Below are 10,883 nucleotides of genomic sequence, written 5' to 3' on the forward strand. Positions count from 1 at the left end.
ACTTCTCTTTTTTCTTGTCACATTTCTCTAGGGTTAAAAAGGGACATGGTTTTTTTTTGTCCTCCATCCTCTTCCTGTCTAGAAAGCTTATGCAAAAATCTATACTCTAGATCCCTAAGTCTATGCTAATGATAGACATAATGGAATATGGAAAGTCCAATTCTCAATCACTGAAATCCGGACTATTGCCTTGCTGTACATTCTACTCTTGAATACTAGTTATTACTTCTATCTTTTTCTTTTCATTCCTTTTGGAAGAAATTTAACCTACATCAAATCAGAAAGATCTCTTCAATGGACTACAGCTCACAAAAGCAAAAGAGTAAGCCACGTTAATAATATTCAACATAGAGATCCTATTACACTTTTCCTTAGTAGCTAAAGATAGTACAAGCAGTCAGGGAGAGGGAGAGGGGGGGGGAGAGAGAGAGAGAGAGAGAGAGAGAGAGAGAGAGAGAGAATCTCAAGCAGGCTCCATGCTCAGCACAAAGCCTGATATGGGGCCTGATCTCACAACCCTGGGATCACGACCTGAGCCATAAGCAAGAGTCAGATGCCCAACCGACTGAACCACCTAGGCACCCCTCTAATGCTCTCTTCTAAATTCAAGAGTTATACATTTACTTTCAATCTCAAAGGTATATTAAGCTTACTGTATCCAAAGTTATGTTATATTTATAACTCAACTACATTCCCCTCAAACATTTTCCTCTCCCAGGTTTTCTATTTTAGTTGATGGCGCCAGGAGCCAGCCAGCCATCAGGCTGGTTTCATTGTTAATTCTTTTCTTGGCCTCGTCTTCAATTATTAATTCTTTCTGTATACCATATGGAGGCATCAGCAACCATTCAACGATTTAGGCCAGAAATGTGCAGCATGTTTATGTCCAATACCCCATCTATCTAGCTTGAGAGAAAATGATTGTAGCAATGTAGATAGTACTCCCTCACCCCTGATGCAATCAATTACCAGAGCCAGTAGATATTACCATCTGAAAAGTGTCTTGAATTTAAGCTTTCAGATAGTGAAGAGGTAAATCAAGTTGAGCTATGTGTGAACTTGAATATTTGGAAGTTTCAAGCATTCAAGTTCACAAACTTGAATACTTTAATCTCGTAACAGAACAGCATGCAAAAGACAGAACTGGAATGCTGTCCATGTAACCAAAATGGAAATGTAGAGGGACAAAAAGGCTCTGGGAGTGAATCACAAGGCAAAAGCTCAGTCCTAAAATTAGGTGTAAGACTTGAATGAATCAAGAATAGACAACAATAATGTTAAATCTCTGTGCTGTGAGACTAGGACCTTATAAATTTCCCCTGACTAGGGATGAGGTTAGTTAAAGGATCAGAGGCAGAACTGAACAGATATTTACATACATATATATATGTAATATATATACATATATTTATATATATGTAAATACATTCATGCATACATACATAAAACAAATTCACAAAATACAGGAATACACAAAATTGCAGAAGCAATCAGTTATTAGTCTTCCTCAATGCATAAGCTCTGAAGTCCAAATTTCTAGGTTTTAATTTGATCTCTACCATATACTTAATATCTACCATATGATGTTGGAAAACAACCAATGTACTGTGAGCCCCATTTGTAAAACAAAGATTATAATACCATCTACCCCATAAGATTGTTGAGAGGTTTAAATAATTTCAGGGGAGTTAATAAATAACAAATTTTATTATTACCATTATTATGTATCAAAACATCATGCAGCAGCATCTTCACCTAGAGCTAGTTTCCTTTAGGATAGCAGTGTACTCCATTTTTTCTCTCCTCACTATACAGTAACACCCTAATCTGCATTTCAAATCAAAAGGGCTCATCTATGTCTTACTTATCTTTATTAATTTGAATGTTTCCACTTGAACAGTCTTTTATTCATTTTACAAATCTGAAACTTAATATATCATCTTCTCTTAGTTACTGTACATAACAATAACCTTAGCAATGACTGAGAGTCTTGGCTAATGAGACTCCAAAGAAATGTAAGACAATGTTCTTCCCCTTACAGTAAATTAACCCTGATCTTCTCAACTAGATTGTAAACTCCTTAAAAACCTTGAACAATTCTTCTTTTTACTATTATGAGGCTGGGCACCCTAGGAGAGATGAAATTTATATGTTTGGGTGGGGGACAGGGGAAATTGTTCTCTCATTTTCTCAACTGAGAGTTTTGCCACAGAATGCCCTCTGTATCCTTGAACAAGTCCTCCTACTTAGACTTTCCCTCAGAAGACAAATCACCATGGGGCCCATGAGGGCAGTCTCCCTTGATAAAGCAGACAAACAACCCATTATCTGGATAAAAATATATGAGAGTTTCAGAAGGAAATATTACCTTCCTCTGAGGGGTATGTATCCAGGTAGGCATCAGATTCTGGAACTAACCCTAACTTGGCATTCCTGAAATCAACCAGAAGACTGGAAATGCCAACAAAACTGGGAATAGAGTTCCAAACCTCCTGGAAGAGAGTGAGACTATCTTCCCTTTAAGATTCTGAGTCCAAGATCTGAGGCAGCTGGTATTGACACCATGCAGGAACTGCATGCTTCTCGCCCAGAAGAGGACCAGGCGTGGGAGAAGCACTATGTGTCAACAAGAAGCAATTCTAGGGTTCTCAGCTGGCCCATCCATCCCACACACATACAATGTGTGCATCTAGTGCCCACTGCAGGTGCATGGGGATAAGGGACAGGACCAGCTGTAGAGAGAATGGAAGCAGGAGTTGGTTAGGAAAATACCGTAAGTCAGATGATAGATGAAAACCTCATCTAAGATGAGGGTGATAGGGCTGATCAAAGTTGGCAGAGACTGATTCTTCCAGAAGAGTAAGGGACCTGGAAATCAAGGATGCTGGCAAGAGAGTAGTGGAGACATAAAAGTTGACAGAGGAATCAGTCTCCAGAGATGGAGAAATCAAGAGTCAAATGGTGAATAGAAGGAGATGAAGATGTGGGCTGAGAAGTTCTAGAAGATTGCCTGCAGACAACAATACTTTGAGTAAAGCATCAAAGACCTGAGTGGCAAAGGGAGTGGGAAGCCCATGCAGAGGCTGCCATCTGCATGCTCGCTTGAAGAGGCAAGACTGCTATTAAATGAAACTATTAAGGAAGCAATGTCAGTGTTTCATCTTTCCTTTTCCTCTTTCTTTTGGTACCCATGAGATTGTCCAGCACCTTTGACTGTTTCCTCTGTTTGAAGGATCTTCTGCCCAGATACCTGATGGCTCATTCCCCAGCTTCCTTTAACCTTCACTGTAAAGTAGCCCTCTTATCAAAAATTACAACCTCCTCTCTGGGAAGCACACACACGTCTTATCGCCCCTCCCTGCCTTCCTTTTCTCCTTAGCACATGTCAATATTTAACATACTGTGGATTTTTTTCATTTCTCATTGTTGATTGTCTGTGTTTCCCTTTAGAATTTAAGGTCCCTGAAGACAGGGATTTTTGTCTGTTTTATTAACTCTCTAGCCCCAGTACCAAGGACAGTGCCTGTTGCATTATTATATAGGCTCAATAAATATTTGTTGAATGAATAATCAATTTCTAGATGGGTCTTTTGTTGTCACAATGGCTGGCCTCCTTCACTTAGGGATTTGCGTGTTCACAAGCCATCACCAGGGAATTTCTGCCAGTAACCATGTTTTTTTTTTTTAATTTTTTTAATGTTTATTTATTTTTGAGAGAATGCAAGAGACAGAATCCAAGCAGCAGAGCGGCAGACAGAGGGAGACAAAGAATCCGAAATGGGCTCCAGGCTCTGAGCTGTCAACCCAGAGCTCGACGTGGGGCTCGAACTCATGAAGCATGAGATCATGATTTGAGCCGAAGTCTGACGCGTAACTGAGTGAGCCACTCAGGAGCCCCTGCCAGTAACCGTGTCTTAAATGATTCTTGAATCACTTTCCCACTTTGTTGAAAATTATTTGTCCCATTTTCTATTTTCTTGGAATTTGTCTAGATAATTGGGAATTATTTTGAGAAAAATATCTGAGTGTAGATGGTTAAAATTAATGTAAGGTGCAATCCATATACTCTTTTCCATTATGGGGCCCTCAGTGACTCCTCCCAAAAAACCAGTAATGTGAAAATTTCAGGAAATGGGACAGTCCTTTGGGAGAAAATTTGAGGGCCTGGGAGTATTAAGCATCCCATGTAGAGAGCTGAATGTGCCTTCTATGTTTATGTTTAACCCTGGGTCTTCCAGTGTAATCACCCTGGCTTAAGCTAACGTGTCATAAAAATTCAACTTCGTAAATTCCGTAGACATTTACTAAAATGGGTAACCCATTTAGGAAATACTTTTTAGCACAGATACGGGCCTTTTGGCCAAGACATTTTTACTTGACTACAATTTAAGCCAATTTCCTTTTGTTTAGTCCACAAGAAAGAGTGAATAGCTAGTTCTTGTTATTTATCTTTCTCGCAGTAATATTGTGAAGGATTAATAAAGGGCAAAACAATACTTTAGCAGGTATAAACTGCAAGAGAAATAATGGTGGCTTTATTCTTAAGTGGCTCCATGTCACCCTGCTATTTCATGCTCGTCATTCACTAATTAAATGTCAGTTCCCAGTAACTACACGGCTAAAGGTGTTATTTGACATAATCTAAAATAGAATCTAAGTACACCCAATTGTGCTTAGATACAGATACTGTTTGTGCCCCCATTCCTCACCTTAAGCCAGTCTCTCTGGTCTCCTTTATTGTTTGTCCCTTCCCTCTACCGCACACCTGCCAAGTCCCACCCCATTCCTCACCATCTCATAGAAGAAGTGAATACTCACCACCGTCCCTGTGTTATTAGCTAGTATTACCAGTTCCATACCCACTGTCCCAGTGCTGTACCCCGCTACCTACAGATTTCATGCTGCTTTTGTTTTTTGGCTTTTGTTTGGTTTTCATATCAGGGATTGTGTAACCAAAGATGAGCAGGCTAGAACTAAGATCCGGTGTTAAATCAACTTACTGGGACTGAAGTGTATGTGAAGAGATAGTGAGAGATGAAGACTGACAGAGGCAGCTGCGGTTGAATCTACTAGTGGTGGGATGACACTGCCCCACCACGGCCGCCAATGTGTGATTTGCCAATGGAAAGACAACATTTTGCAGACAAGATTGCTCTTAAAATGGGTAGCCTGGGACATTAACCGGCTTTTGTAGTCCCTCATTTTATTTCAAACAGCACTAAAACCATGAGAAAATACAGTGGCCTCTCGTAACAGATTCTGTAAAGTAAAAAAAGGAAATATTAATGACATTTGTTTGCTACTCTCCACAACATCGCTGTAAAGCAGGAAACTAAGTTATAGAGAATTCAAATGACCAGCCTGGGTGCACAAAGACTGGCAGTCAGAACTCAAACCCAGGTCTTCAGAATCTGTACCCAGTGATCTTTCTACTTTGTTATAATTATATCCAACTCTGTACATTTTCTTACCTGTGTGCCAGTAAAAAAAAATAATTAATTGTGTTGAAGTTAATTCTTTCTCCATTTGAGGAAGAATATTCGCCTGATATTTTATTTTAGTATAAAGTGAACAACACAGGTCATATGTGTGTCAGGTAAATTCCTTTTGTGATAAAAACCACAAAAAGAGGAATCTTTACTAACCGAGCTATTTCCTTAACACATCGAACAGCCCCGTTGGTCTGATTCTATTCAATTTTGCACATTTAAATGATTTCTCTGGCACAGGTTTTCTCAGTTGCCACACAGAACGAATGTCATCACACACTGTACACGTTGGATATAGGAACAGACCCAGTCGTGAACAGCTTTGTGTTCTAAAGATCAAGTGTCAACTCATTATTGCTGTGTCTCAATAATTCCTCTTCAGACCTGTCAAACACCTCAAGGAAATTCATCTAAACTCCCAAGTCTTAACAAGAGCATAATCCCACAAAGAATCCTAAGAACTTTGATTAAAGAAAAGGGGAGAACTAGTTGTGATGTCTCTTCTCCTGTATCATTTTCAAAATACGTGTTGCATTCCAGTTGACTTCAAAAGGCCTGTATGCCAGCTCTATTTATCCTCTGACTTCTGCACAATGTGCCTTCAAAGGGAACAGAATTTTATTTCAACTATTTGTATATTCCAAAACACTTGTTTTATGTACAGAGCAACCACATATATCTTTAAAGAAAACGTTTAATTCTAAAAATAGTAGTAAATATGTCTGAGAGATTCTTGTTTGCTCTTTCAAGACATCTTACTAGTTTTGCTTACAAAGACTGTTTTATGCCTGATTAGATTTTTTTCTTGCCTCTAATAGGGATATTTTAGGGATACTGTGTATGCTCAATATCCACTATCCCTTCCTAACAGCATTGCTATCAATTTTGGGAAATTACGCATTTCTCATTTTCTGTTATGTTGGTGGGCCATGAAATCCTGGGGCCTGCGTCCAACTAAGAGACTCAGGGGAGGATACTTTCTTACATTGCCTCCATACAACAAGAAGGAAAGTGTATGACTTAAATTTGGCTAAAGAAAAAACTAAAAGGTTGTAATCTTGGACAAGTGAAGTGAAAGGAAGAAAGAAAGAAAGAAAGAAAGAAGAAAGAAAGAGGAAGAAAAAAAAAGAAAGAAAGAAAGAAAGAAAGAAAGAAAGAAAGAAAGAAAGAAAGAAAGAAAGAAAGAAAGAAAGAAAGAAAGAAAGAAAGAAAGAAAGAAAGAAAGAAAGAAAGAAAGAAAGAAAGAAAGAAAGAAAGAAAGAAAGAAAGAAAGAATAATTGGAATTCCATTCCTCCCAGAGTGGTCCCAACCAGTCTATTCTTTTTTGTAATTGAGGCAAAATTTTACAAGCTTAACATAAAATTAACCATTAACCATTTTAAAGTGTGCAGCTCACTGGCATTTAGTACATTCACACTGTTGTATGACTATCACCTCTGTCTTGTTCCAGGACATATTCCTTACACTAAAAGCAGTAGGCATACCCATACCCATTTAAGTAGTTACTGCCCACCCTCCCCTCTCACCAGCCCCTAGCAAACACTCGTCTGCTTTCTGCCTCATTGGATTTCCATATGATGGATATTTTACATGAATGGAATCATATAATATGTGGCCTTTTGTATGTGACTTCTTTCACTTGGCATAATATTTTAAAGTTCCATCCCTATTGTAGCCTTGATTGATACTGACCAGCCTGTTCTTACCCCCAGCCCTCTCCTGGCTTTCTGTTTCTATTCCTCTGCTCCTGCCTGGATTTCTGCACTGACAAGCCCAGTCCTCCAATCATCCCAGCTGTTCTGTCTGGTGCCCTTCTTCCCACAGTCTTTCGCGTTTCCTTTTTTCCCAGTGGTGAGCTAATCATTGGTTTGTGTTTCTTTCAATTGATGATGAATTGACATACTTTCCACTGGGCACATTAACTGTTAGTTTCTAACTGGCTACAAAAGTTCAAAGGTTTCTTTCCATTTTCCACTGTCTTTTCATGTGCCAAATAAATACATGAAAATGGTAGAGATCTATTTACTTTCCTTCTCTTTTATTACCCCTGTTAGGGAGTACTTGTCTTCAGGCAAAGACATTGTAAGCATAAGAAGAAGCAGATGTGAGTTCCTGGTGACTCATTCCCTCCCTTTTGATAATTTAGCAAGAAATTAGCTCAGGGAGAATCTGTTGATAACAGAGGTTGAGATCCAGAGACTCCTCTTTTCTGAGGCCAATTCCTCTAGCAGGGAATTTACACTTGAATAGAAGGCATTCTATCCCTAAAGTCCCTTCAGCTGGGTGCCTGCACTCAAACTGGGTAGTCTAAAATCCACTTCTATTGGGGTTGTGAGAATTTAGAGAAATATATGCACTCTGCTACTTTTTTGCTTAAAAGTTTTTGTCTTAGTAAAATTAATTTTATAGCTATACCATGTGATACTAGCAGTATGTCCCCGTAACCTTTTGCATAACAAAGAAAATCCAATAAATAGGATGAGAGACACAAATATAAATGAGACAAAAGTCCTTATTCATTTTGGGGGGGGCGAGAGTTCAAATTTTAATGAATGGCATCATATCGAACACATTCTCCTGCAACTTGCTTTTTTCTTTTTTTTTCTTTTATTACTTTTTTAAAAAAAATTTTTAACGTTTGTTTATTTTTGAAAGACAGAGTGCAAGCAGGGGAGGGGCAGAGAGGGAGACACAGAATCCAAAGCAGGCTCCAGGCTCTGAGCTGTCAGCACAAGCCCGATGTGGGGCTCGAACCCACAAACTGTGAGATCGTGACCTGAGCTGAAGTCAGACGCTTAGCCGACTGAGCCACCCAGGCGCCCCTAATTTATTACTTTTTAAATTTTTAAAATCAAAATATTGTTTCTTCAGGAATGGAATTTAGTGATTCATCACTTACATATAACACCACTGCTCATCCCTAGCAGTGTCCTCCTTAATGCCCCTTACCCCTTTAGTGCTTCCCCCCACCCAAAAAAAGTCCTTATTCTTAAACAACTAAAGTCTAATAGAGAAAACACCTTGTGCACAAACTAATATAAATGATGATGTTTGAATCATAAATCCTACAATAGCCACAATCATGGGGCACCCAGATTTTGCTTCAACACTTCCTTTGAAGAAAGACTTACTCTGTCTTGGGGCTAATACTGAAGTGGCTGCAACTATTCCCCCATAATGCATCTATGCTTGTCTCTATTCTTCCCTCTAGAACTTCAGAGAGTAAGCCTATCCTTCTTCCAGGTGAGCATCCTCCAAATATCTGAAGATAGTTTTCATATCGGCATCCACTCTCAGCATCCTCAATAACTTCAGTTGTCTTATCACTACAAAGCTCCAAGGAAACACAGGAGGGAGAGACCTCTATCAGGTGGGGACCTGAGTGATATGAATTGAATAAGCAGCATTTGACTTCAAATTGAAAAACATTTTTCGATAAATGAAGGCACGAGGAGGGTTAGTCCCAGTGGAGTGAGTGAGCAAAGAAAGCAGTTTATATTTGGAAAAGTGAAGATTAGGTCCTAAAGATGTCCCTAGTTCAGCAGAGGGATTTCAGGAAGAACAGTGAGACCATGTAGGGTAACAGCACAAACTCAAGTTGGTGGTACAGATCATTAGAATCTTTGAAACAGGGACACCTAGGTGGCTCAGTTGGTTAAGTGTCTGACTCTTGAATTTGGCTCAGGCCATTATCTCACTATTTGTGGGATCAAGCCTCCCATAGGGCTCTGTACTGACAGCACAGAGCCTGCTTGGAATTCTCTCTCTGCCCCTCCCCTGCCCACCAATGCCTCTCTCAAAATCAATAAATAAACATATACAAAAATAGAAACCTTGAAACACTTTCAAACAGAAGAATGACATGGTACAAGACATGCTTTGGGAACATTATTTAGGTATAGAATGGAACTTAGAGAGAGAGGAGGATAATTAAAGGGTTATTATGGAACTCTAAATGGTGTGTAACAAATGCCAGAGATAGAAAAATGTTGGGAGATATGATAAGAACAGGTCAAATGCAAGATACTCTGCAGAAATAGAATCACCATCCGTAGCCCTATCGTATCTCTCTCTTTGCTTTAATAGTAAGAAATGAATGCGTAAGAGTTGTATATTACAGATGTCTCTAAAGGCAGGATGGTGAGGTAGAAAGCAGCTTTAGAGTCACAGAGGCTATATCTCTTGCTTCAGAACTGTTGTCATGCACAAGTTATTTCAGGTAGGAATCTCATTTGCCTCGTTTGTAACACAGAGGTAACAAAGTGTGCTGGTGCCTGGTACAATGACACTAACCAGATGTTAGTTCCCATCCTCTTTTTCTTATTTCACTCAGACATTTTGTTAAGCTACATTGGTGTAGTAGGAAACACGTCTGCTGATGAAAGCCACAAAACTTGAACTCATGGTATGCAGAGTCCACTGTGTGAGATACACGAGTGTGGTAGATTGTATTGCTCACAATTACTCTCCTTTTGTAAGAGGATTCCATTGCCCAACCATCATCACGAAACTTGCAGAGACACTCTCTCTAGGAATCTTTTCTGCCCCACTGACTTTGAGATGTGAGCATAAGTGATGTATGCTATACATGAGAAGTTTTAAGAGACACTGAATGTTTTGACCAGTCGTTTTCCCTTCTGCCATGAAAAAGACATGTCCCAAATGTAGGTTACTCCTGGAATGAAGGGAACTCAGGAATCAGAGCCACAGTTTTTCAGAATTTGCTGCAACCAAAATGTAGGTGAGAAACCACTAAAATTTAGGGATTTTTTGTTGTTGTTGTTGCTATAGCATAACCTAATCGCTTCTCGGCCTTTTGGCTAAGATCAAGTGTAGTATAGCATAACCTAGCAAAAAAAATGATAATTAACAAATACAAAACAAACAAATAACTGCAAAAAAAAAAAACCCTGTGAGATGGATTTAATAAAGAAGAGGGACAACCAATTCTATCTGGGAGGAAAGTGGAACTCAGGGGATGGAGAGGGGATGATGCCATAGCAGAATGGGGAATCGAAAGTAGAGAGGGGTTGGGCAAAGAAAGGGCTTCTGTGAAAATTGGACATTTTGTGTCAAACTAAGGTGCTAATAGGTGATAGAAGAAGGGCTATTCATGGAAAGGAAGATAGTAAGGTATGGTGGGAAGTTAGGGTGCATGTGGTGGTGACATGCACTCAAATCTCGAAAGGCTGACCCTGATCATTCCGTGGAAACACACCCTGCCTCGGCCACTCCCAGAATTTCTGATCTACTTTCCTTCCTATGGCATCTAGCATCTTCTAATATGCCGGATAAGTTACTTACGTATCATATTTATTGTTTATTATCTCTCTCCCACCACTAAAGTGTAATCTCCATGAGGGCAGAGATCTTTGCCTGTTTTGTTCACTGGT

General features: G+C 39.4%; 1 pseudogene; it reads left to right on the forward strand.

The window, feature by feature from the left end:
* The first annotated feature begins 10,290 nt into the window (after nucleotides 1-10,290).
* LOC123607823 lies at nucleotides 10,291-10,380 on the forward strand (annotated as a pseudogene).
* Nucleotides 10,381-10,883: the final 503 nt, after the last annotated feature.

The sequence above is a fragment of the Leopardus geoffroyi genome, chromosome A2, assembly GCF_018350155.1.
Source record: "Leopardus geoffroyi isolate Oge1 chromosome A2, O.geoffroyi_Oge1_pat1.0, whole genome shotgun sequence".
In the NCBI taxonomy this organism is placed as follows: domain Eukaryota; kingdom Metazoa; phylum Chordata; class Mammalia; order Carnivora; family Felidae; genus Leopardus; species Leopardus geoffroyi.